We start from the raw sequence: 24,384 nt of genomic DNA on the forward strand, positions 1-24,384 counted from the left end.
TCGCCTAATGGAGATAAACCTTACTTTTGATTCAACAGGGTGAAAACACTCTTTGTAGAAACGGCAAAGGGGCACTTTGGAGCCCATGGAGGCCTATGGGGAAAAAGTGAATATCCCCACATAAAAACTAGAAAGAAGCTTTCTGTAAAACTGCTGGGTGATGTGTGGATTCATCTCACAGAGTTAAACCTGTGTTTTAATTCATCAGGTTGGAGACACTCTTTATGTAGAATCTGTGAATGTATTTTTGGAAGCCCTTTGAGGCCTATGGGATAACACTGAATATCCCCAAATAAAAACTACAAAGAAGCTACCTGTGAAACTACTTGTTAATTTGTGGATTAACATGACAGAGTTAAAACTTTCTTTTGATTCAGCAGGTTATAAACACTGTTTTTGCGGAATCTGTGAAGGGACATTTAGGAGCCCTTCAGGTCCTATGGGGTAAAAGAAAATATCCCCAGATAAAAATGAGGAAGAAGCTATCTGTGAAACTGCTTGGTAATTTGTGGATTCACATGACAGAGTTAAATCTTTCCTTTGAGCCAGGTTGGAAACACCTCTTTTTCTAGAATCTATGAGGGAGTATTTGGGAGCCTATTGTGGCCTATGAAGAAAATCAAAATAACCTAATGTAAACACTGGAAAGAAGCTGTCTGTGAAACTGCTTGGTGATGTGTGGATTCATCTCACAGATAAAGTTTTATTTTGATTGAGCAGGTTGCAAACACTCTTTTAGTAGAATCTGCAAAGGGACATGTGGGAGCCCATTGAGGCCTATGGGAAAAAGCAAATATCCCCAGATAAAAACTAGAAAGAAGCTATCTGTGAAACTGCTTGGTGATGTGTGGATCCATCTCAGAGTTAAAACTTTCTTTTGATTCAGCAGTTTGGAAACACTCTTTAGGTCTATTCTACAAAGGGATATTTGGGAGCCCATGGAGGACTATGGGGAAAACTGAATACTCCCAGATAAAAACTAGAAAGAAGCTATCTGTGAAACAGCTTGGTGATAGGTGGATTCATCTTGGAGTTAAACCTTTCTTTTAGTTCAGCAGGTTGAAAGCATTCTTTTTGTAGAATCTGTGAAGGGACATTTGGGAGGCATTTGAGGCCTATTGGGAAAAACTGAACATCCCCAGGTAAAAACTAGAAAGAAGCTACCTGGGAAACTGCTTGGTGATGTGTGAATTCATCTCACAGTGTTAACCTCTCTTTTGATTCAGTGGGTTGGAAACACTCTTTGTAGAATCTGTGAAAGGAAATTTTGGAGCCCATTTATGCATACGTGGGAAAAGCGAATATCCGAAGATACAAACTAGAAAGAATCTATCTGCAAAACTGCTTGGTGATATGTGGAAACACCTCACAGAACTAAACCTTTCTTTGTGTTAAGCAGATTGGAAACGCCATTTTTGCAGAATCTATGCAGTGACATCTGGGACCACATTGAGGCTTTTGGGAAAAAAGTCAATATCCCTAGATAAACCCTATAAAGAAGCTATATCTGACACTACTTAGTGATGTGTGGATTCATCTCGCAGAGTTAAAGCTGTCTTTTAATTCAGCAGGTTGAAAACACTTTTTTTGTAGAATCTGTGAAGGAATATTTGGGTGCCCTTTAAGGCCTATGGGGAAAAAAAAAACATCTTTAATAAAAACTAGAAAGCAGATATCTGTGAAACTACTTGTAGATATGTGGATTCATCTCACAGAATTAAACCTTTCCTTAGATTAAGCAGGTTGGAAACATTCTTTTGTAGAATCTGTGAAGGGACATTTGGAAGCCCATTGAGACTTAGGGGGAAAAAACCAATCATTACCAGATAAAAACTAGAGAGAAGCTATCTGTGTAACTCCTTTGTGATGTGTGGATTCATCTCACAGAGATAAACCTTACTTTGGATTCATCAAGTTGGAAAACTCTGTGTAGAATATGCAAAGAGACATTTGGAAACACTTTGAGGCCTATGGGAAAAAACTGAAAATGCCTGGATAAATACAGATAAACAGAAAGAAGCTCTATGTGACACTGTTTTTCATGTGTAGATTCAACTCAAAGAATAACATTTTCTTTCCATTCAGCAGGTTGGGAACACTCTTTTTGTAGGATCTGCAAAGGCACATTCAGGGGCCCATTGAGGCCTAAGGGAAAAAAATGAATATCCTCAGACAAAAACTAGAAACAAGCTATCTGTGAAACAGCTTTGTATTCTGTGGATTCATCTCACAGAGTTAAACTTTTCTTTTGACTTAGCGGTTTAGAAAAACTCTTTTTGAAGAATCTGTGAGGGGACATTTGGGAGCTTATTGAGACAGTTAGGGAAAACCAGAAAAATCCAAGATGAAAACCAGAAAGAAGCTATCCATGAAACTGCTTGGTGATGTGCTAATTCATCTCATAGATTTACACTGTTTTTTCAGCAGATTGGAAACATTTATTTTGTAGAATCTGTGAAGGGACATTTGGGGATCTGTTGAGGCCTATTGTTAAAAACCGAATATCCCCACCAAAAACTAGAAAGAAATTATGAGTGAAACTGCTTTGTAACAGGTGTATTCATCTAACATATTTAAATTTTTCTTTTGATTCAGCATGTTGGACACTCTTTTTGGAGAGTCTGTGAAAAGACATTTGGGAGCCCATTGATGCCTATGGGGAAAAAATTGAATATCCCCAGATAAAAACTAGAAAGAAGTTATCTGTGAAACTGCTTTTGTGATGTGATTACTCATCTCACAAAGTTAAAACTTCTTTTGATTGAGCAGCTTGGAAACACTCTTTTTGTAGAATCTGCTAAGGGATATTTGGAAGCCCACTGAGGCCTGTGGGGAAAAACCAAATATCCCCAGGTAAAAACTAGAAAGATGCTACCTGTGAAACTGCTTTGTGTTGTGTAAACTCATCTCACAGAGTTCAACCTTCTTTAGATACAGCAGGTTGGAAGCACTTTTTTGTAGAATATGTGAAGGGACATTTGGGGTCCTAGAGTGGCCTATGGGGAAAACAAGGTTAACCTCAGATAAAACTAGAAAGAAGCTATTTGTGACACTGCTGTGTGATGTTTGGATTCATCTCACACACTTAAATCTCTCTTTTAATTCAGCATGATGGAAACACTCTTTCTGTTGAATCTGCAAAGGGACATTTGGGAGTTCATCAAAGAATATCGGGGGAAAAAAAATGAATATCCCCAGAGAAAAACTGCAAAAAAGCTGTCTGGTAAACTGCTTTGTAATGTGCAGATTCATCTCACAGAGTTAAACCTTTCCTTTGATTCAGCATGTTGTAAACACTCTTTGTGCAGAATATGGAAGGGACATTTGGGAGCCCATTGAGGCCTATGAGGAAAAACTGAATATCCCTGGATAGAAACCAAAAAGAAGTTATCTGTTAATCTTCTTTAATGGGTGGATTCATCTCACAGAAATAAAAATTTCTTTTGATTTAGCATGTTGGAAAGACTCTTTGTAGAATCTATGAAGGGACATTGGGAGCTCTTTGAGGCCTGTGGGGAAAACTGAACATCCCCAGATAAAAACTAGAAAGAAGCTATCTGTGAAACTTCTTTGTGATGTGTGGATTAATCTCACAAAGTTATAACGTTCTTCTGATTCAGCAGGTTAGAAACACTCTTTTTATTGAAGTTTCAAATGGACATTTGGGAGCCCATTGAGGCCTAAGGGGAAAAAATGAATATTACCAGATAAAAACTAGAAGGAAGCTATCTGTGAATCTGCTTTGTGATGGGTGGATTCATCTCACAGAGTTAAAAATTTATTTTGTTTCAGCAGGTTGGAAGCAATATTTTTGTTGAATCTTATGAAGGGATATTTGGGAGCCCATTGAGGCCTATATGGACAAAATGAATATCCACAGATTAAAAATAGAAAGAAGCTATCTTTGAAACTGCTTGGTGATGTGTGGCTTTATCTCTCAGAATGAAACCTTTCTTTTGATTCAGAAGGTTGGAAATAGTCCATTTGTAGAATCTGTGAAAAGACATTCGGGTGCCGTTTGAGACCTACAAGGAAAAACAAAATATCCTCAGATAAAAACTAGAAAGAAGCCATCTGTGAAACTGCTTTGTGATTGGTGGATTCATCTCACAGAAATAAGCCTTTCTTTTGGTTCAGCAGGTTGGACACACTCTTTTTGTAGAATCGGTGAAAGGACATTTGGGAGTCCATTGTTGCCTGTGGGGGAAAAACAGAATATCCCAAGAATAAAACTAGAAAGAAGCTATCTATGAAACTGCTTGGTGATGTGTGGATTATCTCTTAGAGTTAAAACTTTCTGTTGATTCAGCAGGTTGGGAACACTGTCTTTATAGAATCTGCAAAGGGAAATTTTGAAGCCCATAGTGGCCTATGGAGAAAACTTGAATATCCCCAGAAAAACTAGAAATAAGTTATCTTTGAAACTACTTGTTGATGTGTGAATTCATCTCACAGAGTTAAGCCTTTCCTTTGATTCACCAGGTTGGAAACACTCTTTGTAGAATCTGTGCCAGGACATTTGGGAACCCTCTTAGGCCTATGGGGAAATACCAAATAAACCCAGATAGAAACTAGAAAGAAGGTATCTGTGAAACTGCTTGGCGATGCGTGGATTTAACTCATGGACTTAAACCTTTCTTTTGATTCAGCACTTTGTAAACTGTTTTTGTAGATTCTGTGAAGGGACATTTGGGATCCCATGGAGGGCATTGGGGTAAAACCACATATCCCTAGATAAAAACTAGAAAGAAACTATCTGTGAAAGGCTTGGTTATGCATGGATTTATCTCACAGAGTTAAAACTTTCTTTTGATTCAGCAGGTTGGACACACTGTTTTTGTGGAATTGGGGAAAGGATATTTGGGAGTCCATAGAGGCCTATTGAAAAAAAACTGAATATCCCCAATGAAAGCTAGAAAGAAGATTTCTGTGAAACTGCCTGGTGATGTGTAGATTCATCTCACAACGTTAAACCTTTCTTTTGATTCAGTAGGTTGGAGACACTCTTTTTGTAGAATGTGCAAATGGATATTTGGGAGCTTATTGGGGCCTATTTTGAGAAAATGAATATCTTCAGATAAAAACTAAAAAGAAGCTATCTGTAAAACTGCTTTGTGATATGTGTATTAATCTCACAATGATAAACCTTTCTTTTGATGCCGCAGTTGAAAGAGTCTCTTGTTAGCATTTGTGAAGGGACATTTGGGAGCCCCTAGAGGCCTATGGTGAAAAACCAAATATCCACAGATAAAAACTAGAAAGAAGCTATATGTGAAACTACTTAATGGTGTGTGGATTCATCTCACTGAGTTAAACCTTTCTTTTTATACAGATAGTTTGAAACGCTCTTCAGGTAGAAATTGCAAAGGGACATTTGGGGCCCATAGAGGCCTATTGTGAAAAATCAAATATCCCCACATAAACACTAAAAAGAAGGTATTTGTAAAACTTCATTGGGTGTGTTGATTCATCTCACAGAGTTAAACCTTTGTTTAGATTCAACAGGTTGGAAACACTATTTTGGTAGTATCTGTGAAGGGACATTTGGGAGACCTTTGAGGCCTGTGGTGAAAAACCAAATATCCACAGATAAAAACTAGAAAGAAGCTATCTCTGAAACTGCCTTGTGATGTGTGGCTTCATCTCAAACTGTTAAACCTTTCCTTTGACACCAGAGGTTTATAACACTTTTTAGGAAAATCTGTGAAGGGAAATTTGGGAACTCGTAGAGTCCTATGTTGAAAAGCAGACTATACTCAGATAAAAACTAGAAAGAAGCTATCTGTGAAACTGCTTGCTGATGTTTGGATCCATGTCACAGAGTTAAACCTTTCCTTTGATTCTTGAAGTTGGAAACACTATTTTAATAGAATCTGGGAAGAAACGTTTGGGAGATCCTTGAGGCCTGTAGTGAAAAACAGAACTTCTTGAGGTTAAAACTAGAAAGAAGCTATCTTTGAAACTGGTTTGTGATGTGTGAGTTCATCTCACAGAGTTAACCCTTTCTTTTGACTTAGCAGTTTGCAAATGTTCTTGTTGTAGAATATGCAAAGGGACTTTTGGGAATGCTCTGCAGCCTATGTTGAAAAACTGATTATCCCTAGATAAAAACTAGGAAGAAGCTAAATGTGAAACTGCTTTGTGATGTGTGAATACATCTCACAGAGTTAAACCTTTCTTTTGAGAAGGGGGTTTGAAACACTCTTTAGGTAGAATCTGTGAAGGGACATTTTGGAGCCCATGAAAGCCTATGGTGAAAGCCAGAATATCTCCAGATAAAAACTAGAAAGAAGCTCTCTGTGAAACTACTTGGTGACATGTGGACTCATCTCACAGGGTTAGCCATTCTTTTGATTCAGTAGGTTGGAACCACTCTTTTTGTAGTGTCTGTGAAGAGCCATTAGGAGCCCATTGAGGCCTATGGATTAAAAGTGAATATACCCAGATATAAACCAAAAAGATGATTCCTGTGAAACTGCTTGGTGATGTGTGGATTTATCTCACAGAGTTATATTCTATTTTTCTTGATTCAGTAGTTTGGAAACACTCTATTTGGAGATTCTACAAAAGGACATTTGGAAGCCCATTGAGGCCTATGGGGAAAAATCAAATATTCCCAGATAAAAACTAGAAAGAAGATATCTGTGAAACTGCTTGGTAATGTGTGGATTCATGTCACAGAGTTAAACCTTTATTTGATTCAGCAGGTCAGAAACACTTTTTGTAGAATCTTCAAAGGGATATTTGAGAGCTTATTGAGTCCTATAGGGAAAAATGCAATAAACTCAGATAAAAGCTAAAAAGAAGGTATTTGTGAAACTGCTTGTTGACAGGCGGATTCATCTCAGAGTTAAACCTTTCTTTTGATTCAGCAGGTTTAAAACTCTTTTTTGTAGAATCTTCAAAGGGACATTTGAGAGCTTATTGAATTTAATGGGGAAAAAGGGAATATACCCAGATAAAACTAGAAAGAAGCTACCGGTGAAACTGCTTGGTGAAATGTGGGTTCATCTCAGAGTTAAACCTTTCTTTTGATGCAGCAGGTTGGAAATTTTCTTTTTTGTAGAACCTACAAAGGGACATTCAGAAGCTAACTGAGACCTAGGGGAAAAACAGAATACCCCAAGATAAAAACTAGAAAGAAACTTCTGTGAAACTTCTTGGATATGTGTATTCTCACAGAGTTAATACTTCCTTTTGATTCAGCAGGTTGGAACACTCTTTTTGTAGAATTGGTGAAGGGACATTTGAGAGCTGTTTTATGACTATGGGGAAAAAGGAATATCCCAGATAAAAACTACAAAGAAACTATCTGTGAAACTGCTTTGTGATGTGGGGATTCATCTCACAGAGTTAAAACATTCTATTGATTCAGCAGGCTGGACACAAGCTTTTTGTAGAATTTAGGAAGGGACATTTGGGAGCCCATTGAGGACTGGGGGGAAAAAGGAATAACCCCAGATAAAAACTACAAACACGCCATCTATGAAACTGTTTGGTGAAGTGTAGCTTCATCTCACTGAGTTAAACCATTCTTCTGATTCAGCAGGTTGAAAACACTTTTTTGGTAGAATCTGTGTAGGGACATTTCAGAGCCCATTGTGGCCTACATGGAAAAAGGGAATATCCCCAGATAAAAACTAGAAAGAAGCTATTTGCAAAACTGCTTGGTGATGTATGGATTCATCTTACATAGTTAAACATTTCTTTTGATTCAGCAGGTTGAAAACCCTCCTTTTGTAGAATGTGCATAGGGACATTCTGAAAGCCCATTGTGACCTCTGAGGAAAAAGCAAATATCTCCAGATAGAAACTAGAAAGAAGCTATCTGAGAAACTGCCCTGTGATGCGTGGATTCACCTCACAGAGTTAAACCTTTGTTTTGATTCTGCAGGTTGGAAACACGTTTTCGAAGAATCTGCAAAGAGACATTTTAAAGCTCTTTTAGGCCTATGGGGAAAAACTGAATATCCCCAATAAAAACTAGAAAAAAGCTCTCTGTGAAACTGCTTGGTGATATGTGGATTCATCTCACAGCGTTAAACCTTTCTTCTGATTCAGTAGGTTGGAAACACTCATTTTTTAGAATCTGTGAAGGAACATTTAGGAGCCCTTTTACACCTATGGGGAAATAGCAAATATCCCCAGATAAAAACTAGAAAGAAACTGTCTGTGAAACTGCATCATAATATGTGGATTCATCTCACAGAGTTAAATCTTTCTCTTTTTTTTGATACAGTCTCACTGTCACACAGGCTGGAGTGCAGTGGCATGATCTCGGCTCACTGCAGGCTCCACCTCCCGGGGTTCACGCCATTCTCCTGCCTCAGCATCCTGAGTAGCTGGGACTACAGGCACCTGCCACCTCGTCCAGCTAATTTTTTGTATTTTTAGTAGAGACGGGGTTTCACTGTGTTAGCCAGGATGGTCTCAGTCTCCTGACCTCGTGATCCACCTGCCTCAGCCTCCCAAAGTGCTGAGATTACAGGTGTGAGCCACCACACCCAGCCAAATCTTTCTTTTGATTCAGCAGCTTGGAAACACTCTTTTTGTAGGATCTGAGAAGGGACAGTTGAGATTCGATTGAGGCCTATGGGGAAAAACAGAATATCCTCAGAAAAAAACTATAAAGAAGACACCTGTGAAACTGTTTGGTGATGTATGGATTCCTCTCACAGAATTAAACCATTCTTTTGATTCAGCAGGTTGGAAACACTCTTTTTGTATAGTCTGTGAAGGGACATTTTGGAGCCCGTTGAGGCTGATGGTGAAACAGTAAATATCCCCAGATAAAAACTATAAAGAAACTGTGAAACTGCTTTGCGATTGTGGATTCATCTCACAGAGTTAAACATTTCTTTTAAGTCAGCAGATTGGAAACACTGTTTTTGTAGAATCAGCAAAAGGATATATGGGAACTCATTGAGGCATATAGGTAAAAGTGAATATCCCAAGAAAAAAAATAGAAGCTATCTGGGAAACTGCTTTGTGATGTGTGGATTCATCTCACAAAGTTAAACCTTAGTTTTTATTCAGTGATTTGGAAACAGTCCTTTTGTAGAATCTCTGAAGGGACATTTGGGAGCTCATTGAGACCTATGAAGAAAAACTGAATATCCCCAGATGAAGACTAGAAAGAAGCTATCTGTGAAACTGCTTGGTGATGTGTGGATTCATTTCACAGAGATAAACCTGTCTTTTGTTTCTGCAGCTTGCAAGCACCCTTTTAGTAGAATCTGTGAAGGGACTTTTCCTAGCCCATTGAGGCTCATTGGAAAAAACAGACTATCCCTAGATAAAAACTACAAATAACCTATCTGTGAAACTCATTTTTGAAGTATAAATTCGTGTTACAGAGTTAAAGCATTTTTTGATTCAACAGGTTGGAAACACTCTTCTTGTAGAATCTGTGAAGGTACATTTTGGAGCCCACTGTGGCCTACAGGAAATACCAAATTTTCCCAGATTAAAACTATAATGAAACAATCTGTAAAACTGATTTTTGATGTGTGGAAGCAGCTCAGAGAGTTACACCTTTCTTTTGATTCAGCAATTGGAAACACTCTTCTTGTAGAGTTTGCAAAATGATATTTGGGAGCCCATTGAGGCCTATGGGGATAAACCGCATATTTCTGGATAAAAACTAGAAAGAAGCTGTCTGTGAAAATGCTTTCTGATGTGTGGATTCATCTTATGGAGTTAGCATTTCTATTTATTCAGCAGGTTGGAAACAGTCTTTTTGTAGAATCTGCAATGGGACATTTGTGAGCCCTTTGAAACCTATGTTAAGAAAATTGAATATCCCCAGATAAAAACTAGAAAGAAGCTATCTGTTAAACTGCTTTATGATGTGTGGATTCATCTAACAGAGTTAAACCTTTCTATTGATTCAGCCAGTTGGAAACACTCCCTTTGTGGAATCATCAAAAAGATATTTGGGAGCCCATTTAGGCCTATGTGGCAAAACAAAATAACTTCAGGTAAAAACTAGGAAGAAGCTACCTGTGAAACACCTTGGTGATGTTTGGATTAATTACAGAGAGTTAAACCTTTCTTTAATTAAGCAGGTTAGAAACACTCCTTTGTAGAATCTGCAAATGGACATTTGGGAGCCCATTGAGCCCTATGGGGAATAAGCAAATATCCTCAGGTAAAAACTAGAAAGAAGCCATCTGTGAAAGTGCTTGGTGATGTGTGGATTCCTCTCACAGGCTTAATACTTTCACTTTCAGTTGGAAACACTCTTTTTGTAGAACGTATGAAGGGACATTTGGGAGCCCACTGAGGCCTATGTGGAAAAATCAAATATCCCCAGATAAAATCTAGAAAGAAGCTATCTGTGAAACTACTTTCTGATGTGTGGATTAATCTCATAGATTTAAACCTTTCTTTTGATTCAGCAGGGTGGAAACAATCTTTTTATATAATCTGCAGGGGGATATTTCGGAGCTCATTAAGGCTTATGGGGAAAACAATATCCTCAGACAAAAACTAGAAAGAATCTACAGTGAAAATGCTTGGTGATGTGTGGATTCATCTCGCCAAAGTAAACCTTTCTTTTATCCAGCAGGTAGAAACACTCTTTTTGTAGAATCTGTAAAGTGACATTTGTGATCCCATGAGGCCTATGTAGAAAAAATGAATATCCCCAGATAAAAACTAGAAAGAAGGTATTTGTGAAACTGTTTTGTGTTGTGTGGATTCTCTGACAGAATTAAAACTTTCTTTTAATTTAGAAGGTTGGAAACACTTTTTTTGTATAATCTGTGAAGGGATATTTGGGAGCCAATTGAGGCCTATGGGGAAAAACAGAATATTCCAAATAAAAACTAGAAAGAAGCTATCTGTGCAACTGCTTTCTGCTTTGAGATGTGTGGATTCATCTCACAGAGTTAAACCTTTCTTTTGATTCAGCAGGTTGAAACCACTCTTCTCTTTGAATCTGCGAAGGGTCATTTTTGTGTACATTGAGGCCTATGTGGGAAAATGGATTATATCCAGTCAGAAACTAGAAAGAAGCTGTCTGTGAAATGGCTCTGTGATGTGTGGATTCATCTCACAGACCTAAACTTTTTTTTGATTCAGCTGTCTGGAAAAATTCTTTCTTTATAATCTGTGAACAGACTTTTCAGAGCCCATTGAGGCCTATGTGGAAAAACTGATTATCCCCAGATAAAAACTAGAAAGAAGCTCTCTGTGAAACTACTTGGTGATGTGTGGATTCATCTCACAGAGTTAAAAGTTTCTTTTGATTCAGCATGTTGAAAACACTCTTTTTGTAGAATCTATGAAGAGACATTTAAGAGTCCATTGAGGCCTGGGGAAATTAACTGAAAATCCACAGATACAGACTAGAAAGAAGGTATGTGTGAACCCTCCTTGGCATGTTGGATTCATCTCACCTAATTTAACCTTTCTTTTGATTCAGCAGGTGAGAAACATTCTTTTTGTAGAATCTATGAAGAAACATATGTGAGAACATTGAGGCATATGGGAAACAATGGAATATCCCCAGATAAAACCTACAAAGAAGGTATCTGTGAGACTTCTTTGTAATGTGTGGATTCATCTCACACAATTAAACCTTTCTTTTGATTAAGCAGGTTGGAACACTCTTTTTGTAGAGTCTGCAAAGGGATATTTGGGAACCCATTGAGTCCTATGGGGAAAAATGGAATACCCCAGATGAAAACTAGAGAGAAGCTATCTGTGAAACTGTGTTGTAGTGTGTGGATTCATCTCACAGACTTAAAACTTTCTTTTGATTCAGCAGGTTGGAAACACTCCTTTTGTAGAATCTGTGAAGGAATATTTGGGAGCCCTTTCTCATTTATGGGGAAAAACAAAATATCCACAGATAAAAACTAGAAAGAAGCTATGTATGAGAATGTTTGGTGATGTGTAGGTTCATGTCAAGAGTTAAACGTTTCTTTTGGTTCAGCAGATTGGAAAAACTCTTTTTGTAAAATCTTTGAAGGGACATTTGGGAGCCCATTGTGGGATAAGGGGAAAAACCAAATATACAGAGATAAAAACTGGAATGAAGTTATGTGCAAAACTGCTTGGTGATGTGTGGATTCATCTTACAGAATTAAATCTTTCTTTTGATTGAGCAGGTTGGAAACACTTTTCTTGTACAACACATGAAAGGTCACTTGGAGGCCCATTGAGACCTATCAGGAGAAACCCAATATCCACAGATAAAAACCAGAAAGAAGCTACCTGTGAAGCTGCTTGGCGATATGTGGATTCATCTCACTGAGGTAAAACATTGTTTTATTCAGCAGGTTGGAAACAATCTTTTTGTAGAATCTGCAAAGAGACATTTTGGAGCCCATTGAGGCCTATCTGGAAAAACAGAATATCCCCAGTTAAAAACTAGAAAGAAGCTATCTGTGAAAATGTTTGGTGATGTGTGGATTCACCTCACAGGGTTAAAACTTTCTTTTGATTCAGCAGGTTGGAAAAACTCTTTTTGTAGAATCTTCGAAGAGAAATTTAAGTGTCCACTGAGGCCTGGGGGAAATTGAAAATTACAGATACAAATTAGAAAGAAGCCATCTGTTAACCTGCTTGGGCATGTTTGGATTCATCTCACTGAGTTTAATCTTTCTTTTGATTCAGCATGTGGGAATCACTCTCTTTGTAGAAACTGTGAAGGGACATATAGGAGCCCATTGAGGCCTACGGGGAAAAATGGAATATGCCCAGATAAAAACTAGAGAGAAGGTATCTGTGAAACTGCTTGTTGATGTGTAAATTCATCCCACAGAATTAATCTTTTCTTTTGATTCAGCAGGTGGGAACAATTTTTTTGTAGAATCTGTGAAGGGACATTTGGGAGCCCATTTAAGTTTATGGGAATAAATGGAATATCCCCAGATACAAACTGGAAAGAAGCCATCTGTGAAACTGCGTGGTGTTGCCTGGATTTATCTCACAGTGTTAATCCTTTCTTTCAATTCATCAGGTTGGAAACAATCTTTTTGTATAACCTGTGAGGGAACATTTTGTAGCCCTTTCTTGCCTAGCGGAAAAAAAGAATATCCCCAGATAAAAACTACAAAGAAGCTGTCTGTGAAACTGCTTTGGGATGTGTGGATACATCTCACAGATTTACACACTTTTTTGATTCAGCAGGTTGGAAACACTTTTTTTGTAGAATCTTTGAAAGGACATTTGGGAGCTCATTGAATCCTATGGGGAAAAACAAAATATACACAGACAAAAACTAGAAAGTATCTATCTGTGAAACTGTTTTGTGATGTGTGGATTCATCTTACAGACTTAAATTTTTCTATTCATTCAGAAGTTTGGAAACACTCTTTTTGTATAATCTACCAAAAGACATTTGGAGCCTATTGAGGCCTAAGAGGAAAAGTAAATATCCCCAGGTAAAAAGTAGATAGAAACTATACATAAACTACTCTGTGATGTATGGATTCATCTTACAGAGTTATATTTTTCTTTTGATTCAGCAGGTTAAAAATACTCATTTTGTAGAATCTGGGAAGAGACACTTTGGAGCCCATTGAGGCCAACGTGGAAAAACAAAATATCCCCAGATAAAAGAGAGAAACAAGCTATCTGTGAAACAAATTTGGGATAAGTGGATACATCTCACAGTACTAAAGTTTTCTTTTGTATCAGCAGGTTGGAAATATACCTTTTGTAGAATCAGCGGAGGAACATTTGGGAGCCTATTGTTGCCTATGGTTAAAATCCAAAAATTCCCAGATAAATACTAGAAGGAAGCTATCTGTGAATCTGATTTGTGTTGTGTGGATTCATCTCACAGAGATAAATGTTTCTTTTGATTCAGCAGGTTTGCGACACTCTTTTTGTAAAATCTGCAAAGCGACATTTGGGAGTCCAATGAGACATAAGGGAAGAAACAGAATATCCCTAGATAAAAACTAGAAGGAGGCTATCTTTGAAAGTGCATTGTGATGTGTAAATTCACCTCACAGAATTAAATCTTTCTTTCAATTCAGCAGCTAGGAAACACTCTTTTTGTAGAATTGGCAAAGGGACATTTGGGAGCCCATTGAGGACTATGAGGAAAAACGAAATATCCCCAGATAAAAACGAGAAAGAAGCTATCTGTGAAGCTGCTTGGTGTTGTGTGGATTCATCTCACAGAGTTCCACTTTGTTTTGATTCAGCAGGCTGGAAACACTCTTTTTGTAGAATTGGCTAATGGAGATTTGGGAGCCCATTGAGGCCAATGGGGAGAAAAAAATTATCCCCAGATAAAAAGTAGAAAGAAGCTATCTGTGAAACTGCTTGGTGATATGTGGATTCATCTCACAGAATTATACCTTTTTTTGATTCAGCAATTTGGAAACACTCTCTGATAGAATCTGCAAGGAGACATTTGGGAGCCTATTGATGCCACTGGGGATACAATGAATATCTGCAGATGAAAACTAGAAAGAATTTATCCATGAAACTGCTTGGTGACATGTGGATTAATCTCACAGGGCTAAATTTTTCTTTCAATTTAGCAGATTGGAAACAATCTTTTTGTAGAATCTGTGAAGGAACATATGGGAGTCCTTTGAGGCCCATGGGGAAAAACTGAATATCCCCAGATAAAAACTAGAAAGAAGCTATCTGTGAAATTGTTTGGTGATGTGTGCATTCATCTCACCAATTTAAAGTTTGCTTGTGATGCAGCAGGTTGGAAACACTCCTTTTGTAGAATCTGTGAAAAGATATTTGGGAGCCCACTGAGGCTTATGAAATAAAAACAAATATCCCCAGATAAGAACTAGAAAGAAGCTATTTGTGAAACTGCTTCTTGATGTGTGGATTCACCTCACCGAGTTTAACCTTTCTTTTGATTCAGCATGTTGGAAACTCTTTTTTTGTAGAATCTGCAAAGGAATAATTAGGAGCCCATTGAGGCCTATGGGGAAAAACAAAATATCCCCAGATAAGAAATGGAAAGAAGCTATCTGCGAAACTGCTTAGGTATGTGTAAATTCATCTCACAGAGTTAAACCTTTTGATTCAGCTGTTGAAAATACTCTTTTTGTAGACTCTGTTAAGGGACATTTTGGACTCCATCGAGGCCTTTGGGGGAAAATCTAATATCATCAGATAAATACTAGAAAGAAGCTACCTGTGAAACTGCTTTGAGATGTTTGGATTCATCTCACACAGTTAAACCTTTCTTTTGGTTCAGCAGGTTTGAATTACTCTTTTTGTAAACTCTGTGAAGAGTTATTTGGGAGCCCATTGATACCCATGGGGAAAAACAAAATATCCCCAGATAAAAACTAGAAAGAAGCTATCTGTGAAACTGCTTTGTGATGTGAGGAGTCATCTCAAAGAGTTAAACCTTTTTTTTGATTCAGCAGTTTGAAAACACTCTTATTGTAGAATCTGTGAAGGGACTTTTCGGAGTCCCTTGATTCCTATGAAGAAAAAAAGGAATATCACCAGATAAAAACTAGAAAGAATCTCTCTGTGAAACTGCTTGGTGATGTGTGGATTCATCTCACAGAGTTAAACCTTTCCTTTGATTTGCAGGTTGGAAGCACTCTTTTTGTAAAATCTGTGAAGGGACATGTTGGAGTCCATTTAGGCACAGGGGAAAAAACTGAAAATCCACATATACAAACTAGGTGGAAGGTATCTGTTTAACTGCTTGGTTACATGTGGATTCATCTCACAGAGTTAAACCTTTCCTTTGATTCACTAGGTTGGAAACACTCTTTTTGTAGAATCTGTGAAGGGACATTTGGGAGCTCATTGAGGCCTATAGGGAAAAACTGAATATCCCCAGAAAAAAACCTAGAAAGAAGCTATCTAGCTATGAAACTGCTTTGTGATGTGTGGATTCATCTCACAGAGTTAAACCTTTCTTTTCATTCAGCTCATTCGAAGAGCTCTTTTTGTAGAATCTGTGAAGAGACATTTTTAAGCCCATTGAAGCCTATCAGGAAAAACTGAATATCCTCAGATAAAATATAGAAAGAAACTCTATGTGAAACTCCTTTGTGATGTGTGGATTTCTCTCACAGAGATAATCCTTTTTATTGATTCACCAGGTTGGAAACACTCCTTTTATAGAATATGTGAAGAGACATTTGGGAGACCATTTTGGACTATAGGGAAAAACAAATTATCCCACATAAAAACTAGAAAGAAGGTATCTGTCAAACTGCTTGGTGGTGTGTGGATACATCTCACAGAGTTAAATCTTTCTTTTGATTTAGCAGGTTGGAAACACTCTTTTTGTAGAATCTGCAAAGGGACATTTGGGAGCCCATTGAAACATATGGGGAAAAACTGAATAGGCCCAGATGAAAACTAGAAAGACGGTATCTGTGAAACTGCTTGGTGACAGGTGGATTCATCCCACAGACTTAAACCTTTCTTTTGATTCACTAGGTTGGAGACACTCTTTTTGCAGAAACTGTGAAGGGACATTTTGGGGCCATTGAAGGCTATGGGAAAAAAATGAATATCCCTAGATAAAAACCTAAAGAGAAGCTATCTGTGAAACTGCTTGGTGATGTATGGATTCATCTCACTGATTTAACCCTTTCTTTTGATTTAGCTGGTTGGAAACACTCTTTTTGTAGATTCTGCAAAGAGATATTTGGCATTCCATTGAAGCCTATGGGAAAAGAAAGGAGTATCCCATATAAAAACTAGAAGGAAGCTATCAGTGTTACTGCTTTGTGATGTGTGGATCCATCTCAAAGTGGTAAACTTTTATTTTTATTATGCAAGTTGTAAACACTTTTCTGTAGAATCAGTGAAGGAAATTTTTAAACCCATCAAAACCTATGGGGAAAAAACAAATATTTTCAGATAAAAACTAGAAAGAAGGTGTCTGTAAAACTGCCTGGTGATGAATGGATTCATGACACAGAGTTAAATCTTTCTTTTGATTCAACAGGTTAGAAACACTCTTTGTAGATTCTGTGATGGGACTTTTAGGAACCCAATGAGGCCTATGGGGAAAAATCAAATGTCCCAGATAAAAACCATAAAGAAGCTATCTGTGAAAGTGTTTCATGATTTGTCATTTCATCTCCCAGAGCTCTACCTTTATTTTGATTCAGAAGGTTGTTAGGACTTTTTTGTAGAATCTGTGGAGGGGATTTGAGAGACAAGTTAGGCCTATGGAGGAAAACTGAATACCCCAAGACAAAAACTAGAAAGAAGCTATCTATGAAACTTCTCTGTGATGTGTGGATTCATCTCACAGAATATAACCATTTTTTTGATTCAGCAGGTTGGAAACACTTTTTGTAGGATCTGTGAAGGGACATTTGTGAACCCATTCGGGCCTAGGGAAAAACTGAAAGTGCCCAGATAAAAACTAGAAAGAAGCTATCTGTGAAACTACTTTGTGATGTGTGACTTAATCTCACAGAGTTAAACGTTTCTTTTGATTCACCAGGTTGGAAATACCCTTTTTTTATAATCTACAGTGAGTCTTTTTGAAGCCCACTGATGCCTATGAGGATAAACTGAATATCCCAAGATACAAACTGGAAAGAAGCTATCTGTGAAACTGCTTGGTGATGTGTGGATTCACTAACAAAGTTAAACCTTCCTTTTGACTTAGAAGGTGGTAAAAACTCTTTTTGTAGAATCTGCAAAGAAATATTTGGGAGCCGATAGAGGCCTATGGGGAAAAACAGAAAATCCACAGATAAAAACATGAAAGAAGATATCTGTGAAACTGCTTGGTGATGTGTGGATTCACTAACAAAGTTAAACCTTCCTTTTGACTTAGAAGGTGGTAAAAACTCTTTTTGTAGAATCTGCAAAGAAATATTTGGGAGCCGATAGAGGCCTATGGGGAAAAACAGAAAATCCACAGATAAAAACATGAAAGAAGATATCTGTGAAACTGCTTGGTGATGTGTGGATTCATCTCACAGAGTTTAACCTTTCTTTTGATTCACCAAGTTGAAAACACTCTTTTTGTAGAATCTGTGAAAGGACATTTGGGAGCCCATTCATGCCTATGGAAAAGAAAAAAATATCCCCAGATAAAAACTAGAATGAAGCTATCTGTGAAATGGCAGTGTGATGTGTGGATTCATCTTGAAGAGGTAAACATTTCTTCTGATACAGCAGGTTGGAAACACTCTTTTTGAAGAATCTGTGAAGGGACATTTGGGAGCCTATGAAGAAAAACAGAATATCTTCACATAAAAACTGGAAAGAAGCTATCTGTGAAACTGCTTAATGAGGTGTCAATTCCTCTCACAGAGTTAAACCTTTCTGTTGATTCAGCAGGTTGAAAACAATCTTTCTAAGTTGTACGCAAAGGGATACTTGGAAGCCCATTGAGGCCTATAAAAAAATGAATATCCCCAAATAGAAACTAGGTAGAAGCTATCTGTGAAACTACTAGGTCTTTTGTGGATTCATCTCACAGAGTTAAATTTTTCTTTTTATTCAGGTTAGAAACACATTTTTTTGGTAGATTCTGCAAAAAGACACTTCGGAGCCCATTGAAACCAAAGGGGAAAACTTGAATTTCCTCAAATAAAACCTAGAAATTAGTTAACTGTGAATCTGCTTGGTGATGTGTGCATTCATCTCACAGAGTTAAACATTTCTTTTGATTCAGCAGGTTAAAAATACTTTTTTGTGGAATTTGTGAAGGGACATTTCGGAGCCAATTGAAGCCTAGAGGGAAAAACAAAATATCCCAAGATACAAACTAGCAAGAAGGTTTCTGTGAAATTTCTTGGGGATGTGTGGATTCATCTTAAAGAGTTAAACCTTTCTGTTGAGTCAGCAGGTTGGAAACACTCTTTTTGTAGAATCTGCAAAGGGATATTTGTGAACCCATTGAGGCCTAAGAGGAAAAACAGAATATCCCCAGATAAAAACTGGAAAGAAGTTATCTGTGAAACTCCTTGCTGATATGTGGATTCATCTCACCAGTTTAAACCTTTCTTTTGATTCAGCAGGTTGGAAACTGTTTTTGTAGAATCTGCAAAGGGACATTTGGAAGCCCACTGAGGCCTAGGGGAAAAACTGAATATCCCCAGATAAAACTTGAAAGGTGCTATCTGTGAAACTGCTTTGTGATGTGTGGATTCATCTCACACAGTCAAACCTTTCTTTTGATTCAGCAGGTTGGAAACACTCTTTTTGTAGAATCTGGGAAGGGACATTTTGTAGCCCAATGAGTCCTGTTTGGAAAAATTAAATATCCCCAGGTAAAAACTAGAAAGAAACAGTCTGTGAAACTGCTTTGTGATAAGTGGATTCATCTCACAGTGTTAAATCTTTCTTTGATAATATATGTTGGAAACACTCTTATGGTAGAATGAGCTAAGGGAAATTTTGGAGCCCATTGAGCCATATGGAGAAAAAAAAGAATATCCTCAGATAAAAACTAGAAAGAAGCTATCTGTGTAACTGCTTGGTGATTTGTGGATTCATCTCTCAGAATTAAACATTTATTTTTATTCCACAGTTTGAAAACACTTCTTTTGTAGAATTCGCAAAGTGACATTTTGTTGCCCACTGAGGCCTATGCAGAAAAACTAGAAAGAAGCTATCTGTGAAACTGCATGGTTATGTATGGATCCATGGCACAGAGTTCACACTTTCTTTTGATTCAGTGGGTTGGAAACACTCTTTTGTAGGACCTACAAAAGGACATTTAAGAGCTTATTGAGTCCTATGGGGTAAAACAAGATATTCCCAGACAAAAACTGGAAAGAAGCTATATGTGAAACTGCTTCATGTTGTGTGGATTCATATCAGACAGTTAAAACTTTCCTCTGATTCAGCAGGTTGGAAACACTTTTTTGGTAGGGTGTGCAAAGGGACTTTTGGAGCCTTTTTTTTCCAATGGGGAAATGCTGAATATTCCCAGATAAAAACTTGAAGATAGCTATTGGTAAAACTGCTTCATGTTGTGTGGATTCATCTCAGAGAGTTAAAATTTTCCTTTGCTTCAGCAGGTTGGAAACACTTTTTTTGTAGAATCTGCAAAGGGACTTTTGGGAGCCCCTTGTGGCCAATGGAGAAAAACTGAATATTCCCAGATAAACACTAGAAAGAAGCTATCTGGAAAACTGCTTTGTAATGTGCATATTCATCTCAGAGAGCTAAAACTTTCTTTTTATTCAGCAGATTGGAAACACTCTATTTGTAGAATCTATGAAGTGACATTTAAGAGCCTATTGAGGCCTCTAGGGAGAAACCAAATATCCCTGCATAAAAACTAGAAAGAAGTTATCTGTGAAACCGCTTTGTGATGTGTGGTTTTATCTCACAGAGTTAAACCTTTCTTTTGACTAAACAGGTTGGAAACACTCTTTTTGAAGAATCTCTGAAGGGACATTTGTGAGCAAATTATGGCCTAAAAGAAAAAATCAAATATTCCCACCAAAAAAGGGAAAGAAGCTTTCTGTGAAAGTGCTTTATGATTTGTATTGATCTCATAGAGTCAAAACTTTCCTTTGATTCAGCAGGTTGGAAAAACTATTTTTGTAGAATCTGCAAAGGGATATTTGGGTGCCCTTTGAGGTCTATGGGGAAAAAAACAAATAAACCCAGATAAAAACTAGAAAGAAGCTATCTGTGAAACTGCTAATTGATGTATGAATTCATCTCATGGAATTAAACCTTTCTTTTGATTCAGCAGGTTGGAAACACTCTTCTTGTAGGATCTGTGAAGAGACATTTGGGAGCCCATTGAGGACTACAGGGAAAACTGAACAACCCCAGGTAAAAACTAGAAAGAAGCTATCTGTGAAACAGCTGATTGATGTGTGGATTCATCTCACTGATTTAAACCTCTCTTTTGATTCACCAGGTTAAAAACACTATTTCTGTAGAATCTGTGAAGGGGCATTTGGGAGACCATTGTGGTCTATGGGGAAAATCCTAATATCCCCACATAAAAAGTATAAAAATGTTATCTGTGAAACTGCTTTGTGATGTGTGGATTGATCCCACAGAGTTAATCCTTTCTTTTGATTCATAAGTTGGAAACACTGTAGAATCTGCAAAGGGACATTTAGGAGCCTATTATGGCCTATGGGAAAAAAAGTCAAATATCCCCAGGAAAAAAACTAGAAAGAAGCAATCTGTGAAAGTGCTTTGTGATGTGAGGATTCACCTCACATAGTTAAACCTTTCTTTCAATTCATCAGGTTGGAAACTCTCTTTTTGTAGAATCTGCCCAGGGACATTTTGAAGCCCATTGAGACTTATGTGGAAAAATGGAATATACCCAGATAAATACTAGAAAGAAGCTACCTGTGAAACTGAATGGTGATGTGTGGATTTTTCTCAGAGGGTAAAACCTTTCTGTTGATTCAGAAGGTTGGAAGCACTCTTTTTGTACTTTCTGCGAAGGGACATCTGGGAGCCCATTAAAGCCTATGGTGTAAAACAGAATATCCCTAGATAAAAACTAGAAAGAAGTTAGCTGTGAAATTCCTTGGTGATGTGTGGATTTATCTCACCGAGGTAAACCTTCTTTTTGATTAAACAGACTGGAAATGCTTTTTTTGTGGAATCTGTGAATGAACATTTGGGAGTGCAATGAGACCTATGAGGAAAAACTGAATATCCCCAGATAAAAACGAGAAAGAAGCTATCTGTGAAACTGCTTGGTGATGTGTGGATTAAACTCAGAGAGGTGAACTTTGTTTTGATTCAGCTGGTTGTAAATACTCTTTCTAGAATCCGTGAAGGGACATTTGGGAACCCATTGAGGCCTATGGGGAAAGAATAAATATCCCCACATAAAAACTGGAAAGAAGTGATCTGAGAACTTCTTGGGGATGTGTGGATTCATCTCACAAAGTTAAACCTTCCTTTTGATTCAGAATGTTGGAAACACATTTTATACAATCTGTGAAGGGACATTTGGGAGTCCATTGAGGCCTTGGGGAAAAAAATTAAAATCCCCAGATACAAACTAAAAAAAAGCTACCTGTGAAACTGCTTTGAGATGTGTGGATTCATCTGACAGTGTTAAACCTTTCTTTTGATTCAGCAGGTTGGAAACACTCTTTTGTAGAATCTGTGAAGGGTCATTTGGGAGTTAATTGAGGCCTATGGGGAAAAACCGAATATTCCCAGATCAACACTAGAATGAAGCTATCTATGAAACTTCTTTTTGATGTGTGGATTATTCTCACAGAGTTAACCTATCTTTGGATTAATCAGTTTGGAAAAACTCCTTTTGTAGAATGTGCAAAGGGACATTTAGGTGCCCCTTAAGGCCTATGGGGAAAACCAAATATCCCCAAATAAAAACTAGAGAGAAGCTATCAATGTAACTGCTTACTATTGTGTGGATTCATCTCACAGAGTTATACCTTTCTTTTGATTCAGCAGGTTGAAAACACTCGTTTTGTAGTATCTGTGAAGGGAAGTTTGGGAGGCATTAGGGCCTATGGGAAAAAATTGAATATCCCAAGATAAAAACTAGAAAGAAGCTATCTGTGAAACTACTTTGTGATGTGTGGATTAATCTCACAGAGTTAAACCTTTCTTCTGACACACCAGATTGGAAATACTCTTTTTTTTAAAATCTACAGTGGGTCATTTGGAAGCCCATTGATGCCTATGTGGAAAAACTGAATATCCCCAGATAAAAACCAGAAAGAAGCTGTCTGTGAAACTGCTTTGTAATGGGTGGAATCATCTCATTGAGTTAAACTTTGTTTGGATTCATCTTTTTGGAAACACTCTTTTTGTAGAATCTGAAACAAGACATTTGGGAGCATATTGAAACCTGAGGGAAACCCAAATATCCTCAGATAAACACAAGAAATAGGCTACCTGTGAATCTGCTTGATAATGTATGGATTCCTCTAACAGAGTTAAACCATTCAACAAGTTGAAAACATTCCTTTTGTGAAATCTGTGAAGGGATATTTGGGAGCCCATTGAGGCCCATGGGAAAAACTGAATATCCCCAGAGGAAAACTGGAAAGAAGCTATCTCTGAAAGTGCTTTGTGATATGTGGTTTCAACTCACACAGTTAAACCTTTCTTTTGATTCACCCAGTTGGAGACACAATTTTTGTATAATCCTTTAGGAGATATTTGGGATCCCCTTGAGGCCTATGGGGAAAAATGGTATATCCACAGATACAAACTAGAAAGCAGCTGTCTGTAAAACTGCTTGGTGATGTCTGGATTCATCTTACAGAATTAAACCTTTCTCTTGCTTCAGCATGATTGGTAACTCTCTTTTTGTAGAATCTATGAAGGAACATTTGAGAGCCCATTGAGGCCTACTTGAAAAAACTGAATATCCACAGATTAAAAACTAGAAAGTAGCTATATTTTCAGCTGTTGGTGATGTGTGTATTCATCTCAAAGAGTTAAACCTTTCTTTTGATTCAGCTGGTTGGGAAGACTCTTTCTGTAAAATCTGTGAAGAAATATTTTGGAGCCCATTGAGGGCTATGGGGAAAAAATGAATATTCTAAGATAAAAACTAGAAATGAGTTATCTGTGAAAATGCTTTACTATGTGTGGATTCATCTCACAGAGTTAATCCTTTCATTTGATTCAGCAGGTTGGAAATACTCTTTTTGTAGAATCTGCTGAGTGACTTTTCTTTGCCCATTGAGTCCTATAGGAAAAAAAGGAATATCCTCAGATAAAAACTAGAAAGAAGCTATCTGTGAAACTACTTGGTGATGTGTGGATTCATCTCACAAAGTTAAAACACTCTTTTGATTCAACAGATTGGAAACACTCTTTTTGTAGAATTTGTGAATGGACACTTAGCAGCAAATTTAGGCGTATGGGGAAAACAAAACATCCCCAGGTAAAAACTGGAAAGAAGCTATCTGTGAAACTGCTGGAGGATGTAAGGATTCATCTCACAGAGTTGAACCTTTCTTATGATTCAGCAGGTTGGAAACACTCTTGTTGTAGAGTCTGCAAAGGGACATTTTTTAGCTCATTGAGGCCTAAGGGAAAAAAACAAGTATCCCCAGACAAAAACTAAAAAGAAGCTGCTGTGAAACTGTTTTGTCATGAATGGATTCATCTCACAGAATTAAACCTTTCTGCTGATTCAGAAGGTTGGAAACAGTCTTTTGGTAGAATCTGTGATGGGGAATTTCAGAGCCCATTGAAGCCTATGGGGAAGATCAAATATCCACAGATAAAAATTAGAAAGAAGCTATCTGTAAAACTGCTTTTTGATGTGTGGATTCATCTCACAGAGTAAAAGCTATGCTATGATCCAACAGGATGGAAACACTCTTTTTGTAGACTCTGCGAAGGTACAATTTGGGAGCCAGTTGAAGCCTAAGGGAAAAAAACTGAATATCCCCAGATAAATACTAGAAAGAAGCTATCTGTGTAATTTGTGCATTCATCTAAGAGAGTTAAGGTTTTTTTTTATTC

Source organism: Symphalangus syndactylus, chromosome 9, assembly GCF_028878055.3.
Source record: "Symphalangus syndactylus isolate Jambi chromosome 9, NHGRI_mSymSyn1-v2.1_pri, whole genome shotgun sequence".
NCBI classification, from domain to species: domain Eukaryota; kingdom Metazoa; phylum Chordata; class Mammalia; order Primates; family Hylobatidae; genus Symphalangus; species Symphalangus syndactylus.